At 44.8% G+C, this 23765-nt stretch overlaps 3 protein-coding genes and 1 pseudogene across 4 annotated transcripts in view; 1 reads left to right on the forward strand and 3 right to left on the reverse strand.

Annotated features, from left to right (window-relative positions):
- Positions 1-23765, reverse strand: part of LOC309550687 (uncharacterized protein) — a 411684-nt gene that overhangs the window by 225162 nt on the left and 162757 nt on the right. The gene's annotated exons all lie outside the window — the stretch shown is intronic.
- LOC309549786 (uncharacterized protein) overlaps positions 1-23765 on the reverse strand; it is a 304712-nt gene that overhangs the window by 116830 nt on the left and 164117 nt on the right. The window lies entirely within an intron of this gene.
- The window catches only part of LOC309550695 (uncharacterized protein), a gene marked incomplete at its 3' end in the record, with an annotated part of 321308 nt that overhangs the window by 58057 nt on the left and 239486 nt on the right, over positions 1-23765 (forward strand).
- LOC309549790 lies at positions 1727-23133 on the reverse strand (annotated as a pseudogene). The gene is made up of 4 exons: positions 22857-23133; positions 17508-18071; positions 16717-17423; positions 1727-1948 (listed from the first exon to the last, which is right to left on the reverse strand). The product of its transcript is annotated as an uncharacterized misc_RNA (transcript).

Below are 23765 nucleotides of genomic sequence, written 5' to 3' on the forward strand. Positions count from 1 at the left end.
AAAAATCTCCATAGTGGACCTTTAAAAAGCCTTCACAGGTGACCTGTTTAGAGTTGCACAGAAGATCTAGCACTAGAATATTTGCTCTCGCTCTAATGTTTAAATAGGCCTGCGCAGCTAACTTATGTGTTCGCTTCTACGTGCGAGCACGGAGGGACGGGACTCTTTACATTTTTTTCTTGTTTTTTTTTTGTTACTTTTTATCTTACTCTGTCCCTTTTTTTTCCCCATCACTTTTATTTCTAATACAAGGAATGTAAACATCCCTTGTAATAGAAATAAGGATGACAGGTCCTCTTTATGGAGACATCTGGGTGTCAAAAAGACCCCAAATCTCTTCTTAAACTTTAAAAGCAAAAGATAAAAAAAAAAAGATTTACTTCTAGCCTGGATCAGAACTGACGTCATGATGTCGCTCCGTTCCTCCAAGACCATGGGGGTGATCAAAGAGTATCTACACTTTGATCGTCTATGGGAGCAGCCAGCCACACCACCCAATCGTATGTCCCTTCCCGCTGCTTCAGAAAGCCCATAAGCCGCTCAGAATGGTTTCATGAGAAAGCCAGCCGCCCGCTGGAACAAACGATTTCGGGGTTATGGCATATAGCTTCGGCCATAACCCCAGTAAACCCCAATGTATATATACGTATTGCGGTCTGCAAGTATCAGTTCCTTGTTCCCAAAAAACGCGTATTCAGGTTAGGGGGCGCCTGTAGATGAAAACTACCTGTGCAGATTTGAATAAAGTTGAATAATTCCCATCCTATAGGTGTAGGCCATTTATGTACCTCCCAGAACCTAGCCCAAAAAACCCTCTGAGATGAAGTCCTCCCCATCCTGCCTTGTTGCTAGGTTGTAGCTAAGATAATCCCTGCCAATACTGCTTACCCTCACTATTACAAGAGGTAGGCCTCTACGATGCAAATCCTGCAACTGTGTGATCCAACTTCCTTTTCGTAGAAGCTCTGAGCTCAGTGCTGCTGTGACGGAGGAGATAGCAAACTGCGCTTGAACCTGAATCATAGATGGCCCCATTTTTTTTCCAACTGACGAGGCCCTTTCTCCTCCGATTGGCCAGAGTACGCCCCCCCCCCCCGCCCCCCAAAGTCTGAAGCACAGTAAACTGACTCATTGTTTAGAAGGTTTGGAGACCCCCCTGATCTAGGAGAACACTTCTATGAGCTCCAGAAATCTCATGCAGAAGCAAAAAGTTGGGTGACCCTTGGACTGAAGAGCCTGAGCCTGGGAACAGAGAGTTTTAAGATTCTCTTGGGGGAAGAAAAACTCTTGCTTGAGCTGTGTTTAGAATGAGACTCAGATATTCTAAGTGATGAGTTGGTTCCAGTACTGAGTTCTGAAGGTTCAGGACCAGTTGAACCTTTCGCAATGTCAGGACAGTTCTAGCTATACTGTCAGCCAGAACATAAGCTAATGGAGGTGTTCCAGATATCCCACAATGGGGATACCCTGGGAGCACAGCAAGGCTAGCCCTGGGGGCCAGCGCCTTGGTGAACACTCAAAGTGCAGATTAGATGATGAACCAGAGAAGCTGAAGGCCCACAGCAAAGGGGAAACATTGCTTGTGGGCCAGAAAAACAGGAACATTCAAGTATCCATCCTTGATGTCCACAGAGTTTAGAAAGTCTCATTGATTATACAGTATAAGTATTGACAGGAAGTGTTAGATAAGCGAAATTCTGTATATGATATTGTGCTGATATTGTGCTCACTCTGGATCCCTATTTCTTCTGGGGTAAGTATATTCTCCACAATGGATCATGACCAGGTAGAGGCTATTACGAGATAACTTTTTATACAGTAGCCCGTAAGCTGATAGCCTCATGTTGGGTTTCACCCAGTCCTCCAACCCTCGGAGACTGGATCCGGGAAATGGATAAACTAATGTTTGAGAAATACACTTAAGCTCAATGTAATGCCTCCCGGAATTCTGAAAAAGAGTTGAAAAAATGGAAGGATGCATCACGTTCCAATTTTTAATTTTAATCCTAACTCTAATGTATAATAAAGGTTGGGTATGTTCTCTCTTATTGGTCGAGAGGGATAGGTCAGGGACAGCCTGGTTTTCAGTGCCATGTGACCTAGACTGTCCACAGAATGGACCGAATTGTCCCACAATGACACAATGTTGTGTTGTTGGGGACTGGAATGGAACTGGGCAAATGGAACTGTCTAGAACAGTGGTCTCCAAACTAGGGCCTAGGGGCCAAATTCCCTTTGCTCGCTTTTATCTGGCCCTTGGGACAGAATTCCTCCCAATGACACCAACGATGGGGCACTGCATTTCATTAACAGAGAATTGCACGGTGGCGTGACGTTGTACCCAAATAAAATTGATGCCCTTTTTTTCCCCACAAATAGAGGTTTCTTTTGGTGGTATTTGATCACCTCTGTGGTTTTCATTTTTTGTGCTATAAACAAAAAAAAAAGACTGATTTAAAAAACAAAAAAAAAAAGTTTTTTTCATTTCTGCCATAAAACATCCAATAAAAAAATCAAATTTCCTGACAGACTCCATGGCAGAGTACGTGTGGGTTAGTCCCGCCTCCTCCTACCTCATAGGACCCTACCCCAATAAATTTTTCCTCCAGGCCAGAGGCCGTGTTCCTTTTTTGTCCTCCTCCTAAATGGATTATGGTCAATTCTTACCTCATGAAGATTCCCCTGGTGGTCTGCACGATGGATCCTGGTGGTGTTCCCCTCCCCTCGCTATTAGCGGGGTAGGACCCGGGCGTGGAATCTGGTACCATGAAGAACTTACAAGCCTGGCCATTGGCAGGCAAGTGGCAATATGGCCAGTCGTCCCAGCTATTAGCGGGAGGCCCATTAATACGCCCTGACAAGCGTGCAGCTGGGTGTCCTTTGATGTTCCCAGGTCTGGTTGTGGATTGGTATCGTTGTTCCCGTTTATGGCAGCAGTTTATTTTGTATTGTCTTGCACTGTGTTTATTTCCTATTTTGTTTCCCTGAGGTCTAGCTCGGCTATGGGACGTGCGGCGTTTCATTCTGCGTCCTTCTCGTCCGCTCCGCTGCTTGCTTGTGTTTTCCGAACCTCGATCTGAATCAAGGCTTGGTTCATGCATGCGCAGTACGGGAAAAATGCGCATGTGCACGAGCGCCGACGGATGACGAGGCTTACGGCGCAGGCGCCGGGGGGGGGGGGGCATGACGTCATTCTGGCGGCAGATTTAAATAGCTATCCATGGGTTGCTATGCAGTTCATTGATGGCTTCCCCGTGCTCTGCGGCTGTCTTCTAAGGGTGAGTGCTGCCCATGCTGGGATGAGAAGCCTGTGTGCTCCCCTTCCTTCATGTATCTAATACCTTGGTCTTTAGCAGCCCACCTTAGGAGTATGGATGTTTCACCATCCCCTGGGAGCCAGCCCTTACACTACAGGTAAGATTGGCTTTCTTCCTCTCCCTGTATGGTTTGGCCTTTCCCTGTTCTATTTACCCTTCACTTTCTCTTAAGCCCTTCTAGGTCTGAAAGGCTACACATGGCCCGTCAAGATAAAGACCCTCCTAGGTCACAACACTTCATCTTCAAGTTCTAGGCGCCGTAGGTCGTCTTCCAGGCGTCATGGTGAAGATTCCAGTGTTGCATCAGGATAATGCCAGGAGATCCTGCTGGGGATGTGGATCGCAGGTCCCTGATGGCAAATATCTTTGTGAGCCCTGTTATGCCCGTGCCGCAAGTGAAAGAGAGGATAGCAACCAGCAGATGGAGTCTCTGGTTAGGCGGGTGGTTCAGGAATCCTTAAAGAACTTGAATCCTGGCTGTACCAGCACCCCCTCTGCCAGCTTGGCAGGCACTCCTGTTGGGGACAATCCCTATATCCCTGGTTCTTCCTAGCAGAGTCACTCCTCATCTAATTCCTCGGATAGTGAGGTAGAAGTGGACGACTCCAATGCAAGCTTTGATTTTGCCCTGGTTCCCACCTACGTTAAAGCTGTTAAAGAAGCATTGAAGTGGGAGGAGCCAGTAGAGTCGCCTTCCCAATAGAGGAGGTATTTTAAGCACCTCAAGATGGAAGGCCCTAACCAAGGACCGCAGGATGTGTAAGCTGCACAAGAGCGTGGGGTGATCACACGCTTTTTCTTTGGCTGGCTCTTCCTTATTTCCCTGCATATGCGGTCATATGGTGGGATGTGTCCCCCAGTATTGGTGTGTTGTGCACAGGCGTGACTTGTGCATGAATACTGGTGGTGGGGTCCCCAGTGTGACCGTGTCTGGTCATTACCTGTCCCAATTGAACAACTGAATAACTGCACCTGGTCATTTATTATTGCTATTACTTACATCTATGGAAATAATGGCCATTTATTATTGATATATTTTTCTATTAGCAGTACTGTTCCCGTTTTTCAGTAGCTTTAATTCTGCCATTTGTGCTGATGCACTATTGTGCAATTTTTCCCTTCAGGAGTCCTGTATGGCCTCTGCCCTGGGCTATTTCAATGCTCGTTGTCTAGGTTACCATGTCGTATCCATCACTAGCATGGGCCTGAGTGTTGTGTCTGGGCAGGTGGGTGGGTGTAAGCAGCAGCCTATTGCACTGTGTGTTTGATCAGCCCACAGCGCCAGCTGCTTGCAGTATGGATTGACTCCGGAAGTGACGGCGCACTACGTGGGCGGGCCCCCCGGAAGTGACGTGGTATGTGGTGGAACGCATACACCCGCACTTCCGGGTTTTAGGTCCTAGTCGGCGTGCGGGTAAAGTGACAGCACGGCCGACAGGGTAGTGTCGGCCACATATCATCCAGCGCTCTCTGCCGCCCTACATCGTGGCATAAAAGGAAACATTATCATATATACCATACACAAAAGAGTAGCCTGATGACAGCACAATGTTTTTTAAAGGCCAGTATACACCACATATGGACATTTATTGTACATCTGTATACACCTATGTAGATATGATTGAAGGCACAGCTACAACACTACTGAAAATTGCGTTTATATAGTGGTATTCCCTTGACTCTTGTGGGGTCTTTCACTATAAGTACACATTGGTATCATGTGATGTTTTGTTCTCAGTCCTTTGAAGGTTAGGAGGAAAATACATACCCGTTTTATTTATGTTTTATGCATTTACCTTTTGTGTGTGTGTTTTTTTTCTAAATTGAGTGTTTTTAGGCTGTTCTGTTTAAATGCTGCTGCCACAGCCTGGTATGTCATTTGGGGAGTGGGTGGACAATGCTGTTCCTGTGGGGCACACCTCCCATTCCCCATCCACTGACCTTTGCCCCCCCTTGGGGCTGGACAGGAAGGGGTGGAGCCAGCTTCCATTTAGCCCCCCCCGGCAGCCCAGTGTGGGGTCCAGCAGCATTTCTTGGCTCTGAGGAAAGGGGCTCGCCCTCGAAACTTGTCAGCCTAGCCACAGCCGTTTTAATGCGGTACACAGCATGCCATCCAGCATTGTGTAGTCCCCTGGCTACCTTGGTCCAATATGTTGATATATGCAATAATCACACCCATTTTGTGAGTATAATGTATACTTTTTACTATTTTAATAAATATATTTAGTGGTAATGCACTAGATCGGTGTGCCCCTTTCTTTTTTGTTGTTGTTTTCCAATTGGTTTTCGGACACCCTTGATCCTGAGGGGGCAGCAAGATCATTAGTCATAACCATCCAAGTCCGTTGGAAGTATTCCTCTTCCCCCCATCATATTTCACTCGAGCGCAGGAGAATTGTTCTACATTTTGGAGTGGACTGTGGAACAGAGTTCGTCACATTGGGTGAGAGACATCCAGCTTAAAGTACGGTATCTGTTATACTTCTAGACTGAGCCAGGGCGGGACTGCAGAGCTGTTTTAGCAGAAGGCCCTATTAATTCTAATGGTCGTCACAGGACACTGTAGCTCTGCATAGTGCGTGGCGGATCAGAAGGCCTTGCCCCTCCTCCCCAGTGTTAGATTGACTGTTAACTGTGGAATACAGAAATCTATTTTCTTCTTCTCCTGTTTGGATTACAATTACTGAATATTACTGTGGGGATTACAGTTAATCAATCACCTTTACTGTGGATTACAAATACTTTATTTCAATTGGCTGAGGACACCTTTGCCGGCGAAGACTAGTGAGGCCTCACTCATCCAGGAGACTCTTGCAATCTAACGTAAAGGTGCCCCCGATAGTATACAGAGTGCACAGTTAGTTTGGTGCAGATATATTAGTACTGCTCAGGAGTTAATAATGGTAGAGTTATTCTTTAACCACTTAAGCCCCGGAGGATTTGGCTGCTCAAAGACCAGGGCCTATTTTGCGATTCGGCACTGCGTGACTGTAACGGACAATTGCGCGGTCGTGCGATACTGTACCCAAATGAAATTGACGTCCTTTTTTTCCCACAAACAGAGCTTTCTTTTGGTGGTATTTGATCACCTGTGCGATTTTTACTTTTTGCACTATAAACAAAAAAAGAGCGACAATTTAGAAAAAATAACAATATTTTTCACATTTTTTTTATATGAAATTCCCCAAAAAAATGTAAAATTCTATTTTTTTTTAACATTTTAGGCCAATTTTGTTTTCTGCTACATATTTTTGGTAAAAAAAATATATTAGCTTCTTGTCTAAATACTTTTTTATATAAATATATCCATCCAGACCAAGTAGGATTTGTCCCCAATAGATGAGCGCCAGATCAGACTAGACAGATAGTTGACGTCATATCAGCTTTAAACTCTAACTGGGACGAGCGGGGGAAGAGGGGAGGCATGGTGTTGTGCTTAGACCTGTCCTGGGATTATCTATATTTCACTCTGGAACGTTACGGATTTGGGGTGAACTTTTTAAACACCTTAAAAACAATATACATTGAACCCACAGCTTGATTGCTAGTCCCGCAGGAAGAGGGGCGGAGTCTTCCATTTAATAGTCCGTGGCTGGCTGTGCTGTCCAAGCTCTGAGGATGTCACCGGAAGTCACGAAACGCGTCAGCTTGGACCGCACAACGTCATTACGTCACACCAAGTGGAGCGCAAGCCGGAAGTAGCTTGTCTCACTGCGAGGAGGACGAGCAGCCCGTACCGCTAGACCACCAGTGATGTGACAATATCTTTTAACCTATTTTACCCGAAATGTGGGGAATAAAGGATTCAGTTAAAATTGAATTACGCTATTTGGAGCTTCTTTTTTCTTCCACATACCGTCATCGATATCCCGGACGGAAATACCTGCCAATGGGGACCACCCAAAGGGGATACCTATTAAGACCAGGGGGCTTCTTAAGCTTGAAAGGTTCTAATGCCATATGGTATATAGAACCCACTACATCTGATAAGATGATAAGTGACCCAGCCTATTTACCCACAAAGTAATTGATGTCACAGCGAATTATGATAAAGCACGTGCACTTTTTGAATTGAAGATTCCCAATTTTTGTCATCAAGGACACTTATTATTTATTCATTTATTTTTTGAGCACTGAAGTCACTTTTATAATAATCTTTTTTGGACTGTATATATACATATATATCTTTTGGAATATTCACGGATAAATTCATTGAAGCAATTTTCATTTATTTTTGTTTTTTTATATATTTATATTTTAACCACCTATTATCTGCACAATATTTATTAGATATTCATCCACAGTTTTATTAATTTTGCAATATATATATACTGGTATCATACTTACCATTGAAATATAGGTAATACATACAGGTATTCATTGTTTTGAGCAAGCGCTGTAATTTGGTCTTAAACTAAGGCCATAGATATCCCATACACTATTTTTTAAACAGCAGCTGCTATTTATTGATTTTAGGCTCTTCTTTTAATGTAAAAATACCCACCAATATTTTAAATCACTATTTATAGTACTCTTCCATTAGCGCGAGGAATATACTTTGTATATATATTTTAGATATTTAGACCACTGTTCCTGATCTTTGCTGACAGTATTATGACAGGAAATGTACCAGAGGATTGGAGGAAAGCTAACGTGATACCAATATTCAAAAAGGGGCAGAGGCATATCCCGAGAAATTATAGGCCTGTCAGTCCGACATCGATAGTATGTAAATTTCTGGAGGGGATGATAAGAGACTATATCGTAGAGTTTGTTAAAGACAACAACATCATCAGCAGTAATCAGCACGGGTTTACAAATGGGCGCTCTTGTCAAACCAATCTCTTAACATTCTACGAGGAGGTGAGCTGTGAGCTAGATAGGGGGAGACCAGTGGATGCGGTGTACCTGGATTTCGCTAAGGCATTTGATACAGTTCCTAACAAGCGCTTAATTTATAAAATAAGGTCTGCAGGTATCGACCGCAGGGTTTGCTCTTGGATACCGAACTGGCTAAAAGGGCGTGTCCAAAGGGTGGTAATAAACAGCACATACTCAGACTGGTCTGAGGTAGTAAGCGGGGTCCCCCAAGGCTCAGTCCTGGGACCAACCTTGTTCAATTTATTCATAAACAGCATTGAGGACGGGAATCAGTAGTTCAATATCAGTTTTTGCAGATGACACAAAATTGGGCAGGGCAATAACTGCACAGCATGAAGCAGATATCCTACAGAATGACCTGGACAAAATAACAGAGTGGGCAACGACATGGCAAATGAGGTTTAATGTGGAGAAGTGTGAGGTTTTTCACTTGGGGACTAAAAACATAAAAGCACAATACACGTTAGTGGGGGAACCCTTGGGGGAATCAAAAATGGAGAAAGATCTGGGAGTCTTGGTAGATGATAGACTAGGCAATAGCATGCAATGTCAAGCGGCAGCTGCCAAAGCCAGCAGAATATTAGCATGCATAAAGAAAGGGATGTATTCCAGAGATAAGACTATAATCCTTCCACTTTATAAAACTCTGGTCCGACCACATCTGGAGTATTCTGTCCAGTTCTGGTCGCCAGTCCTCAGGAGGGATGTGTTGGAGCTGGAGAGAGTCCAGAGAAGGGCAACTAAACTGATTAGGGGATTGGAGGACCTTAATTATGAAGAGCGTCTGCAATCGCTTAATTTATTCTCCCTGGAGAAGAGACGCCTGAGAGGGGACATGATAGCAGTTTATAAATAAGCAATTTATAAATATCTCAATGGTGATCTCGGCATAGAAAAACAGCTATTCAGTCGAAGGGATTGCATGAGGACTCGAGGGCATACAATGCGATTAGAGGAGAAGTATTTTAACCTGAGGCAACGTGGGGGGTTCTTTACTGTTAGGGTTACAAGATTGTGGAATTCTCTACCACAAGAGGTAGTTTCTGCGGGAAGTATGGTGGCTTTCAAAAGACTCTTAGACGTACATCTCAAGGATCAGAACATTCAGGGGTATGTGAGATGATTACAGCCACACACACCTACACAGGTTGAACTGGATGGACTATTGTCTTTATTCAACCTCACCTACTATGTAACTATGTAACTCTAAATCTCTAGCGCTTAATATATCCCTTGAGACCCGCATAGTCCATACCCTACAACAGTCCTTCTCTTTTAAATGGCAAACAGATGCCCTACCCTATTTAGGCATTTTCTTAACCTCCTCTCTCCATTCACTGTATCGAAAAAACTTCCCACCATTAAATAAAAAACTATCAGAGGATCTTAACAGATGGTCTAATAGTACCCCTTCATGGTTTGGTTGATTGTACTGTAACCCTGCCCCCAGGGGAGTGGCTAAGTGCAGACAAATCTTCCTCACTTCGATTGCCCTGAATGATTTCCAACCCACTTGACACTATAGATTCTGTCATTGTAAATGATTAAGACCACCAGAATTTGCAATAAAGAATCAAGTTTACTAATCTTTCTTTTGGTGGTATTTGATCACCTGTGCGATTTTTTGATAATGCGCTATAAACAAAAAAAGAGCGACAATTTTGCAAAAATAACAATATTTTTCACATTTTTTTTATATGAAATTTCCCCAAAAAAATGTAAAAATATTTTTTTTTAACATTTAGGCCAATTTGTTTTCTGCTACATATGTTTGGTAAAAAAAAAAAAAAATCGCAAAAAGCGTATTTTGTTTGGTTTGCGCAAAAGTTATTGCGTTTAGTACGATTTTTGTCATTTTTATTGTTTTTTTTTAATGAGTAATGGCGGCAATCTGCGTTTTTTTTGCGGGACTGCGACATTGCGGCGGACAGATCGGACCCTTGACTGACATTTTTGACACTTTTGGGGGTACCAGTAACATTACTACAGTAATCAGTGCTATACATATGCACTGTTACTGTAAAAATGACACTGGCAGGGAAGGGGTTAACTTTATTGGAGAAGGAGGGGTTAAGTGTGTCCCTTGGGGCGTGCTTCTAACTGTGATTGGATGTGGCTTTTCATGTAACAGCAGAGATCTAAGGTCCTACATAGCAGGACCGTATGATCTCTGCTGTTACACAGGGGAGAAAGACAGGCGGCTTGGTTTACATTAGCCGCCTGCCTTTCTCCCGGTGTAACCGACGATCGCGAGTGACCGGCGGACATCGGGTCCGCTGCTCAAAAGCGGGGGGGGGGGGTCAGAGAGCGAGCGGGAGCGTGCCTCCAGAGGCGCGCGCTCGCTCCCTAGAGCCTCACAGGCTAGCGACGTAGTACTATGTCACTTTGCCTGTGAGGGGCTGACTGCTGATGTAGATAGTCGTTAGGCAGTCTGGATAAAAAAGGAACATAGGTGGGGAGTCAAAATATCCGCATATTTGGGGTAGTAATGACCAGAGAAGCCATCAGGACCCGGCGCTTTTGATGGGTTTAGACTTTTGATGGCTGCTTGGACCTCTTCCTGTGTAAAATCCCCCCCCCCATTAACTAAATATTTCTTATACTAAAACCTGAAAACTGTGTTCACACAAATGGGTACATCGAACTTATATCAAACTATTTGTAAAAACCAAAACCCAATATATCATAAGTGTATGTATATATATATATATATATATATATATATATATGTATATATATATATATATATATATATTGTGAGGGATTAGCTCCATTGCAGGCGTGGATAACCCCTTTGGGGGGGTTCGTTACACAGGGAGATAGCCGAGGAATGGTTTAAAATAACAGTTTATGGTTTATTCTTCCAATTTCTTCAAACAAGTGCATGCAGCAAAAACATCAAAATAAAATAAAACACAAAATAAATCCTGGCCGCTGTGGGCGTCTACCTTCTCACACACAGGAACCTACCTAAGGAGTCTTCCCAACCTACTGTTGGGCAGACACTGCTGATCCTACAGCAAACACTCAAATGTCCATTTGTGTTTTCTTGACACAGAAAAAGTTCAACACCTCACCTTTTGAAGTCTCTCATCTGACTGCTCTCCCCAGCTTCCACAGCCTCAGGAGACAGCAATCAATAGACTCCCTTTGGACAAATTATAGAGGTCTTAATTGCCTCATTCTGAACAGCTGAAAGTTTTCTCAACTTCCTTACACCTTCCTGCCTACCTCTGCAGCCGACACCTGATAGTAATTGGTGAATTGTCTAAACCAAGCAGAAATATATCTCCCGTCGGTGACAACACCCATAGATTTATCTGACTTCCTGTCACAATATATATATACACACACACACATCTATTTACAGTTGCTAATGGAGATTACAAATAAACTCCTCATGAGGCAACAGCAAAAAACACACAGAAAGCTCGGGTTGCCACCTTTTCTTCAAGCCAAACCCGAACACTTTAGCCGCGCAGGGGCAACATTTTATGTGGGGAACACTGTGGACTCTGATTTAAAGGGGAACTCTAATGTAAGGGGGTTTATGCTCACCAAACCTCCCACTTACATCAAAGTTCCCAGAATTCCCCCTTAATTTGGGTTCCCAAAGCCCACCTTACATCAGAGTCCACAGGGCACCTCTTAAATCTTACCTTAGTGTAATCACTCACTTGGAGGCATGAGAGAGAAGGGAGAGAGGGCAGGGACTTCAGTAACAGAGATTGGATGGTGAGCTCACTCTACCGAGGATGGAGGCTCAGGCATCAAAGCCTTTCATCCACGATATATCTACCGGTTGCTGAGCTTCAAGCTTTCAGCCCACACATCCCTTTCCTGAGGCACAAAATGCCAGGGATTGGAGCGTAAGTGGGCAGCCAGAGGGGTATGGGTATGAGGAGGAGGAATAGACCAAGCCCTTTCTCCTGTCTGTGTATGGGGGTGAGGCCGGTGTGCACATCTATGCACTCAGGGGTTGTGGTACTTGGGGAGCCACAGTCCATTCTGAATATTGTGTCTGGGTTTCAGGTGGCCTGAAACTCGGACACATGATTCAAAACCCGAACTGTCCAGGTGAGTCCTGGATGGGTGGCAACCCTACAAGAAGCACCAGCTGGGTGTAGTATCCTGGTTAAAGGGTTTTAATAGCAAAGGATTAAAAACACTCACAAGAGGTAAAATATACAAATGCTCATCTGGTGTCAGAGTCTGTGGATCCTCCTAGAACCATCCTGCATGACTGCTGTCATCTGTTCCGGCTGCTGGGCAGAGAGATGGCTGGCTCAGGAGCCTGGAGGAGCCCCAAGAAGCCACACTAACCAGCATGGAAGGCAAAGCGGAAGTGACGTCACCGGAAGGATTGGAGGTACCAAATGAGAAGATAAGCAAGGCTTTCCTCTTGGTCTATACAGAGCCAGTCACAAGGACAGCAGCCATAGGTGGTCCTGTACATTCCTTTATTGTACCCTGTTCGACTTCCAGTACGAAATAGAAATACATTTTTCCTATTACAGGTCAAGAATTGTGAACTTTGAGGCCTCAAATGACCTTGTTACAAATTCAGTCAAACCCCCTTCAGTTTGAAGCACACATTGCGTCCATTGTTGAAATTGTTTTATTTACATGTACTTTGAGATGAGAAGCTATGTCATCTGCCCCCAAAAATGAAATTGTGTTTGGTAAACTTTGAATATAATGCTCTGAAAAGGCAGGCAACTAAATTGCTTATCCCAGGTGGAACGGCCTTGGGGGGAAGGTTTACATACAATGGACCTCAAAGGATAAAAAGCCATTTTTCCCCTGGTCATGAAAAGAGAGAAACCAGAGGGATCATAAAACATTATGTTCTGGCCATGAGACGTTTTATTACACAATAGCCAAAACTCAAATTCAGGATCACACCTGTGTTCACCCATTCACTAGTAAATAAACTATTGTTTCTACCCTGAGAAGTCAAACAAATGGAAAACAGCCTGGACAAAGACTAGAACCTGTAATTCATTTACCTACACACCAAGAAGGGGGTAGAGATTGTGTCATACAGACTACATGGTGTCAAATAAACATTGTCACTTAGACTGATGAGAACTGCATCTTCAAATAATCATAAGCTTATACAACAGCCTTGTCCCATCATATACCAAAGGGGGGTGTGGAACTTAGAATTTTATGATAATCTTCTATTGAGAATTACATGATATCAATTATTTAGTAGTGTCAAATGGTCAGAATTTCTCCCATATTTTATAATCCAGTCCCAAATCATGACTGTATTGTTGTTAACATAATAATCCCTTAATGGATAATATTCTAATTGGAAATAACCCATGTGTAGAAAAGTTTACATATACAAGTTGTTGTGTATCAATATATATAACTGTATATGTATCTAGATAATTCTTACTGCTACTAAATGTAAAGTATATGGGTAAATCAGTCATTTCCAATCAATATATATATATTGTATTAGTAATATTCTTAATTCAATGGTGTTACCAGGTCCAATCCTTACTTAGATACATGATGGATATTAGATGGACATGTATAGAGGATGAGAGTATGGATAAATTATTATGCTGTTTTTATGATAGTCTTAAATGGAGAAATTATCATATAGTTTTAATATCCATATATTGGTCAACCAAGAGGTGTCACCCAATGACCTCACCAGTTAATGAATAAGATAGCCCAACCAATGGGGATGAAGTTACTCCCTCTGGGTTTAACTTATGGTAATTTTAATAGTCCTTTGTTCAATACAGTATAAAAAGGGAAGCCCAGATGAGAGACAGGACATTGCCCAACATAAATTACACATACCATACAACACACACGCTACTACAGCCATGCATAGACTCATCTATACAGACTCCATCTTGCTCCATCATGTATCTGAAACTTTGAAGGACGCCAAACGAAACTCCTCCTTAACTGACCACCATCTTGGGAAGGCAGCTATCTTAAGGACTCTGGTAACGGCCATTCTAAGCTAGCAGCCATTTTAAATATGGTAAATATGGCTTGCTGTTTATTTGATTAATATTCAATATCGTTTATTTTCTTCCTTATATGTTTTATATTTCATATTAAAGGGTAACGAGATTACAGTCCCAGCCGTATTAACCATATGTAGATTTTTCTCTAAGAGCTGATTTTTGGTTTTTATACATTTTAATTAATATCAGATTTAGCGCATATTGGCGTATAACGCCCCGTACACACGTACCGATTGTCGGCCGAACGATTGGCCGTCTTTTGTCCAGGGCTGTCGGTGTCTGTTGAAAAGTGCAAAAGACTGCACAAGAATTTTGTCCGCCGACTACAGCCGACTGCAGAAGTGATGTCATGTAATGGTTAACTTTCCCTGTGTTTTTTCTTTTCTGAGCATGCCCAGTCTTGCAAATCTGCTGTCTGTCGGCCGAATTCTGTACTGACTGGCGAACAATCGGCCGCTCTGGAGTCGGCATACAAAAATTTTAATGCTTGCAAGACAGATTCTTTTCGGCCGAATGTGCGCTGTCGGCTGTCGGAAGCATCACACTAACAAGCTGACAATCGGCCGATCGTTCGGCGGCCGAAGCTTTTCGGCCGACGATCGGTACGTGTGTACGGGGCTTTAGTCTCACGTTATGCATGGCCGATTCTCGCTCCATCTGCAGTGAAGTGACTATCGGCTGTGCATTGCGCAGACAATTGTGGTCTGATTATATAGAACATTCATTTATGGTTTATACTATACCTGGAAAAAAAACGTAATCTTGCTTTATTTTACTTTCATCGTTTAGCTAAATATCACATTGCATTTATCGTTTTAAGTTTGTATTTTATGTAATGTTATCTCTTTGTGTCACTCAAGTCTGATCTTTTATTGTGAAGACATGTCTTGTGAATAAATATTCTTATATATTCCCTACTGTAGACTGTTTCACTAAGATTGGTATATACTTTTAAAAAGAAATGAATCGATCAAAAATAACTCGTTATTTCCGGGTGCCGACGGACACAGTGTTCACTGGACCCACTGATTGGTCCCCACTGTCTCCAGCGGGAGCCTGGGTGCCAGCGGTGTGTGTGCATGCCACAGACCCAGAAACGCGGAATGGCCGCCCTACCGCAGTACATGTACAATTCAACGATTAGAACTCGTTGAATTGTTCTGGCCCCAGACCCGGAAAAGCAGATGACGTACAGGTACGTGATTCTGTGCAGACGGCCGCCCTGATGCAATACATGTATGTGGGATGGTCAAAAAAAATGTCTCCCTGATAAAGAGAGAGGTGATAACCTGGTGGATTACATGCGGAACTCCTGGGCCCAGCTGAGGACATTTAGGACCTTAAGATTGAAGATGTGGTGGATGTCTCTCCTTTTGGTTTGGGAACTGTGGACAGAGAAGAACTCCTGGAACTCTTCTGGCCTTAGCTCAGTGAGATAGAGTTTGGAAGACTAATGTCATAGACAGGTTGCCAAAAAGTTTAGGGCTTTAGAAAGGGCCTCCAATGGCTGTCAATGTGGTGCCTTCTCCACTCTCCATCTCACTAATAAAACCCCAATGGATGACTCTCTATGAACTGATCACATTCCAATCACCGATCATCTAATCATTGGTTAAAAAGAAGACTCGGCACAGAATATTGTACGAAGAGTTTTTATTGTACAAGATCAGAATAAGCGATTACCACACAGTAATGATATGAATAAAATAAAGCTTAAATCTTTTATAATAGAATTAACAAACGTGTCAAATGTATTAATAATCATACATTGGTTGGACCAATAAAAAGCCGGCTACTTCAATAAATCAGAAATGCGCAACAACATGAAGCAACCAATAAAAAAGGTTCACCAGTTAAAGATAAGTCCTGATTGGCTGCTGTGGGTTAATGCATGTTACAGTGATCTTTTTCCATCCAGTAGGTTAGATCTATATACATATTTATAAGTAGAACACAAAAAGAATAAAGCATTTCCCGTTAGGTCCTCATGCAGTTGCATAATAGGCCATGTATTGTCATGGTTTCCTGCCTGTTGCCTCATGTGGGGAGGAATCGGTAAAGGTAGACCGTTAAGTCATGATTTTACCACCCCCTTAAGCTTAAATGGCAGCCGGATGGGGTTGTACACATGGCACTGCAAACCTCGCACCTCCCGGTCACATTGGGCAATGGTATTCAACTGAATGGAGTTGTGCCGCAACAGCCCCGATGCATACCCTTGCGGCGTACTGGCGTGGGCTTTACAGGGTTAACATAAGGGCTCTGAGCTGCTTGCCAACCCCACAGCGGGTCAGAGGGCGATGCGGGTGTAAACCAACCCCGAGTGGACTGTGGTGGTTTCACATTTGTTTATGGACTAAACAGTTCCACCCTTACAATCCAGCATCCATTTCACGTAGTACCACCCGTAGCACTCTGATGTTTCATTATATTTCCTTTATTTATAAATTTTCCCACACTCTAAACATGAAAACGGAGCCTCTAATATAAGTGTGAATTCTTTGCTGTTCGAAACGTACAGAAGAAGTGGAACATTTCCCGCACTCTGAACATGAAATAGACGCTCGCCCGTATGAACTTTCTGGTTTCTAAGAAATAAACCTTTGTTAGGAAAACATTTCCCACACTCGTAACATTAAAAAGGGCGCTCACCTGTGTGTAAGTAGGTGTTCTTTCTTAATTAAACATTTCCTGCACTCTGCACAAGATTAGAGACGCTCGCCTGTATGAACTTTCTGGTGTCTAACAAGTAAACGTTTAAGCGCAAAACATTTCCCGCACTCTAAACATTAACAGGGAAGCTCACCTGTGTGTATTCTCTGATGACTAAGAAGGCTTCCTTTTTGACAAAAACATTTCCCGCACTCTGAACATGAATAGGGACGCTCACCTGTATGTATTCTCTGATGCTTAAGAAGGCTTCCTTTTTGACTAAAACATTTCCCGCACTCTGAACATGAATAGGGACGCTCACCTGTGTGTATTCTCTGATGGCTAAGAAGGTTTCTTTTATTTTTAAAACATTTCCCGCACTCTGAACATGAATAGGGACGCTCATCTGTGTGTATTCTCTGATGGCTAAGAAGGGTTCCTTTTTGATTGAAACATTTCCCGCACTCTGAACATGAATAGGGACGCTCCCCTGTGTGTATTCTCTGATGGCTAAGAAGGCTTACTTTATGATTGAAACATTTCCCGCACCCTGAACATGAATAGGGAAGCTCACCTGTGTGTATTCTCTGATGGCTAAGAAGGTTGCCTTTACAATTAAAACTTTTCCCGCACTCTGAACATGAATAGGGAAGCTTACCTGTGTGTATTCTCTGATGGCTAAGAAGGTTTCTTTTACGATTAAAACATTTCCCACACTCTGAACATGAATAGGGAAGGTCACCTGTGTGTATTCTCTGATGTGTAAGAAGGCCTCCTTTCTGATTAAAACATTTCCCGCACTCTGAACATGAATAGGGACGCTCCCCTGTGTGAATTCTCTGATGTGTAAGAAGGTCTCCTTTCTGATTAAAACATTTCCAGCACTCTGAACATGAATAGGGACGCTCACCTGTGTGTATTCTCTGATGGCTAAGAAGGCTTACTTTATGATTAAAACTTTTCCCGCACTCTGAACATGAATAGGGAAGGTCACCTGTGTGTATTCTCTGATGGCTAATAAGGCTTTTTTTGTGTTTAAAACATTTCCCGCACTCTGAACATGAATAGGGACGCTCCCCTGTGTGAATTCTCTGATGTGTAAGAAGGTCTCCTTTCTTAGTAAAACATTTCCCGCACTCAGAACATGAAAAAGGTTTCTCCCCTGTGTGAATTCTCTGGTGCTTATGAAGGTTTCCCTTTTGACTAAAACATTTCCCGCACTCTGAACATGAATAGGGACGCTCACGTGTGTGTATTTTGTGATGGCTAAGAAGGTTTTTTTGTGTTTAAAACATTTCCCGCACTCTGAACATGACAATGAATTCTCTCCTTTATGGTATAAAGAAGATTCCCTGAGATGAGATGGTTTCCCGCACCCGTCGGCACTGTCAGATATTAGAGGACTATGTGAAGTATCAGGAGATTCCAATGATCTCCTCCAATGGTGAGGTCTGTCATGTATATTATGAGGAACGGGATTTACTTCTGGAGAAGATGCCATGTCATTATCTTCTGTAGTCACATCTTCCTCCGATGTCCTTCTATTCCCACCACAGAGTCCGTCTGTCAGAAGACAAGAAAAATTACCAAAAGTTTTCCACACTCATATACACTGCTCAACACTTTATAATCAGAGTATAGCATCAAGTCAGGGAAACTCCTGGGATATTCATCTGGTCAGTGAAGTAGCAGAGGGGGTTGTTACCAACAGGTGCACTAGTTTGGCAACAATGAGACGACCTCCAAAACAGGAATGGTTTTACAGGTGGAGGCCACTGACATTTTCCCTACTCATCTTTTCTGAGTGTTTTTTTTTTTTCTTTTTAATCAGAAAAAGTTTTATTATAAAGAAAGAAAAGCCCATTCCATTCGGTACACAATATTTCCGCTTTGTACAGTCATAGACACAGCGATCGTAACCTTCATATATAGTCACTCCTGCATGTTTCCATTCATCACCTCCACTGACTCCACCCACTCCCCCAACATCTCACTGACTCCACCCACTCCCCCAACATCTCCTTGGCCTGCGCCTTATCCCGTTCCCTCCTGTTTATTCATTCCTAGGACTCAGCTTTTTTTTTTTTTTTTTTGAAAATTAATTTTTAATCACAAAAAAACAAACAAGGCAATCAAAACAACTCCCCACCCCCCACCCCCCCCCAACCTCAGTGCAATGCTCATGTACTACAACAGCCCTCAAATTTTCCACTCGCCTGCTCGCATTTTGCGAGTGGAAAATGATGTAGGGCGAGCTCTGGGAGCCGCTCAGGGGAAGAGAGGAGAGGAAAGCCGGATAATGTCAGATCGGCGGATCATCCCATTGTAACAGCTTCAATTGTAATTGCCGGGCGCTCGCCGACACACAGTCCCACCTCCTAGCCCAGCTTCTTTGATAGACAGAACACCTGGCCAACCAGGACGTGTGACGTCTATCAAAGGAGCCGGGCTAGGAGGTGGGACTGTGTGTGTCGGCGAGCGCCCAGCAATTACAATTAAAGCTGTTACAGCGGGATGATCTGCCGATCTGACATTATCCGGCCAGCAGTGGCATACCAATGGGGGGGTGTCAAGCCGGTACTCGCGCCGATCATCTCATGTGAAGGCAGCTGCTCCCTCGGTCTGTGGCGGTAGGTTTGCTCCATATAGAGGAATTGATCTTTCCAGCTGGATGCCTGAGTCTCCTCTCTGCAGGCATTGAGCAGCTGCAGGAGGAATATGGAAAGATCAATTCCTCTATATGCAGCCGCCCCACCGCTCCTCCTAGTCAACTTCTTTTTTACTTTTGCTGGTCCCCCAGTGCTATACAGCCCTCCCCCTCTTCAGCCCCCCTCCAGCCCCCCCAATGCTCTTCAGCCCTCCCAGTGCTCTTCAGCCCCCCTCTAGCCCCGCCAGTGCTCTTAAGTCCCCCCTGCAGCCCCCCCAGTGCTCTTAAGCCCCCCCCTCCAGCCCCCCCAGTGCTCTTCAGCCCACCCCTCCAGCCCCTTAGTGCTCTCAGCCCCTTAGTGCTCTTCAGCCCCCCCCAGCCCCTTAGTGCTCTTCAACCCCCCCTCCAGCCCCTTAGTGCTCTTCAGCCCCCCCCCCAGCCCCTTAGTGCTCTTCAGCCCCCCCTCCAGCCCCTTAGTGCTCTTCATCCCCCCCTCCAGCCCCTTAATGCTCTTCATCCCCCCCTCCAGCCCCTTAGTGCTCTTCAGCCCCCCCTTTAGCCCCCCCCCCCAGTGCTCTTCAGCCCCCTGCCCTCCAGACCCTTGATGGGCACTGATGAGGCTGCACTGATGGGCACTGAAAACGTTGTTATTATTATTTATTTTTGTAACTTCTGCATTAATGCAAAAACATTTAACAGTGTAATTTTGAGATAATTTATGAGGGCGTGTTTAGGGGCGGAATTAGGGGCGGGGCAGGGTAGGATTTTGGTGGGGCAACTGGTGGCGAGTAACCCTTAAGGCCTGGCTAGTAGCTCAGGACTTTAAATTTTGAGCCCTGCCCCTGTAGTACAATACTTCTTTTTGTAAAATTATTTTTATTAAAGTTTTCAAACAAGCAAGACATACAAAATACAGTAGAAAAAACAGTGGACTAGCTCACCCCAACATGGGGGAGCCACAGACAAACAGTAACCCCCCCCCCCCCACCCAGGCAACCCAACCTCCAAATACAACCGGACATTTTCTGGAGAAGTCAGAATAGTAGGACCCGGAACGACTGAACCCAGGCGCACCAAGCGTCCAGTCATCCCGGCTCCCAGCTCACACAAAAAAGGAAACATCACTCAATTAGGTGGTCAGTATCAAGGCAGATTACAGACGTCATCTACCGCACAGTATCAGAAGACTCTACCCATGCCCTCCACACTTTTTTTGAACTTCTTGGGGCACCCTCTGGACAAATATGTCGCTTTATATAGGGGTAGGACAGCATTCACCAATCCCTTCCAGTACAATAAGGAAGGCGGGGCTACCTTCTTCCAGTGTAACAATATGGCCTTCTTGGCATAAAATAATAAGATAGTCAGAAGGGTTCTATGTGCCACCGAGGGAACCACCTCCTCCACCAAACCCAAAAGGCAAACGCTTGGGGTCAGCGGGACCGCAGTCATCAGCACCCCCCCTAAACAGGCGGTAACTTCCGACCAGTAGCGCTGAATCAGCGTGCAATCCCAGAAAATGTGCGTTGCATCCGCCGGAGAGGCAGAGCATCGCCAGCATTCAGCAGAGGAGGTGGTATAAATTTTAGCTAGGCGAGCAGGAGTATAATATATTCTATGAAGAAATTTAAATTGGATAAGTTTGTCCCTGGCAGCAATTAAATGTTTGAAGGGTTCAACCCACATATCATCCCAGTCCTCCCCTTGGAGCCCAGGAATTTCAGTAGTCCAGCGTTCCCTGCACTTCACAATACTCGGTGGAGTCAGTTTAAATAAATCTTTGTAAACAGAAGATAAGGTCTTGGTAAGGTAAGGATTAGTCAGCATTTATTCTAGGTCAGATGGTACTGGTTCAATCGTGGAGTCAGTGAATTGACATTGAAATGCATGACGTAGCTGTAGATACCTGAAAAAATGGGTAGAGGGCAAGTCATGTCTAGTGCGTAGGTTGTCAAACGACAGCAAATCCCCCTCCGTTGTTATGTCCCCTAACGTCTTCACCCCCACAGTAGCCCATACCATAGGGTCAGGCAAGCGGTAAAAATGAGGGAGTTTTGGATTCATCCAAAGGGAAGTAGATGGGGAAAGTCCAACGTAGCTGGGGCAGGCCAGCCGTACAGTCTGGCCCCACGCCCTAATGGTAGCCCTCATGGATGCTGTCAGCGGGAGGTCCGAGCCCACCCCTCGGTATAGAGCCAGACGGAGACTTTCATATGATCCCAGATGTGCTGCCTCCAAGACCGTAGCCGAGTCCCCCTCGTCAGCCCTCACCGCGCAAACACCATTTGCCCAGCCAGGTAATATTTACGCCAATCCGGGAGAGCCAGACCCCCGTTACCCCACGGCTCTTGGAGGGCCCGTAGGCCAATCCTGGGAACGCCGGGGGACCAGAGGAAGGAGCTAATAATACCATCCAGTTTGCTAAAAAAACATTTTCGGAACCCACAGTGGGGAGTGGCGCAAAAAATATAAAACCACAGGGAGAAATTTCATTTTGAGGAGGGCTATTCTACCCAGTAGGGAAAGCGGAATCCTCTTCCACACCTGCACCAGGCGCTGGAGCCTAGGAAGGAGTGGGAGGAGATTCAGGTCATAATAATCCTTCGGGTGTCTAATGACCCGGACCCCCAGGTAGGTAAGGGTGTCAACCCAACCAGGGGAAGGGCCATCTCCGATCAGTGGACCAGACACACCAGTCACAGATAGCATTGAGGACTTCCCCCAATTCACCCGGAGTCCTGAATACTTGCCAAATTCATCCAGGATCTGCAAGACAGCTTGCAAGGAAGGACCGGGATCATTAAGGAAAAGGAGCATGTCATCAGCGTATAACGCCACACTCTCTTTTACGGAGCCTACTCTAACCGCCTTGAAGCCCTGTGAGGAGCGCAATGCAATGGCAACAGGTTCAATGGTAAGTGCAAAAAGGAAGGGTGACAGGGGGCAACCCTGACGGGTCCCCCTACCCACCCTAAAATACACCGAGGTCAACAGACCCAAGCGAATGGCCGTACGGGGGGAGGAATACAACAGTTTCACCCAAGTCCGGAAATTGGGGCCAAAACCCATTAGCGACAGGACAGTATGCATGTAAGCCCAGTCGACAGAGTCGAAGGCCTTTTCTATATCAATAGAGACCACAACGCATTGCGAAGAAGCAGCATTCGGGAGTTGGAGATGCGTGAACAGACGCCGGATGTTAGTATCCACGACTTCCCCGGCATAAAGCCCGTCTGGTCGGGGTCAACCAGAGTGTGTATGACCCCGCCAGACGGTTCACAAGGACCTTGGTCAGAACCTTCAGGTCAGCATTCAGGAGGGCTATGGGTCTGTAGGAGGAGCAGTCCTCAGGGTCTTTACCCGGTTTCGCCAATAATACCATATAGGCATCCATCATGGACGGCGGGAGAGCCCCCCCATCCAGGCAGTGCTGAAACAGGGCACTAAGGCGGGGGGCCAACTGCTCCGAGAACTCCTTATAGAAGTCCGCAGGAAACCCATCAGGGCCTGGAGCCTTCTGCGGTGGGAAGAAGGCTATGGCTCGCTCCACTTCCAGAGGAGTGATCGGGGCATCCAGCATGGCCCTGTCATCGTCAGTCAGGGTAGGAAGGTCAAGGTCTCGGAGAGTACTCTCCATAGCAGCACTGTCGTAGGCAGTAATAGGGGCATACAAGGACTCAAATTAATTCCTGAACTCCTCCAAAATATCCCTCGGATCAGTGAGCACATCCCCCCTAGCACTCTTAATAAGTGGGATGTTGATAGGGGCCCTTTGATCCTCTACCAACATAGCCAAGAATTTGCCATTCTTATCCCCTTGTGCAAATGCAGAAGCCCTGTGATGGGAAGCCTCAGTATGAGCAAGGTCAGAAAGGTGAAGTGAGAGGAGATGTCTCGCCTCCAGCAAGGAGGTGTACTGAAGAAAGAAAAGACACTGCTCCAGGTGTATAGTGTGTGCTGATTGCCAGAAGATAGGATATCCTAGTAGAGTGCTGGCCCCGACCATCCTCCGTGGGAACACTTGTAGGAAAAGAATTAGCCGCACATCCAGGGATTCCAATAGGTTTCAAATACCTTTATTTCCAAAAAGTTGCAAGTGATGACACCAAAGACACCAGCATGAAGTCTCGTAGACGCGTTTCACACATACATCTTGTGCTTAATCATTACAATGACTGTAGCTGACTATAGATCTTAAATAGACCACCCCAATGAAAACAGGTGTACCGGGGGCGGTAACAATCAGCAGTTGTGCGCAACTCAATTAAT

The sequence above is a fragment of the Pelophylax lessonae genome (genome assembly GCF_965119305.1).
Source record: "Pelophylax lessonae genome assembly, chromosome: 3".
Classification (NCBI taxonomy): domain Eukaryota; kingdom Metazoa; phylum Chordata; class Amphibia; order Anura; family Ranidae; genus Pelophylax; species Pelophylax lessonae.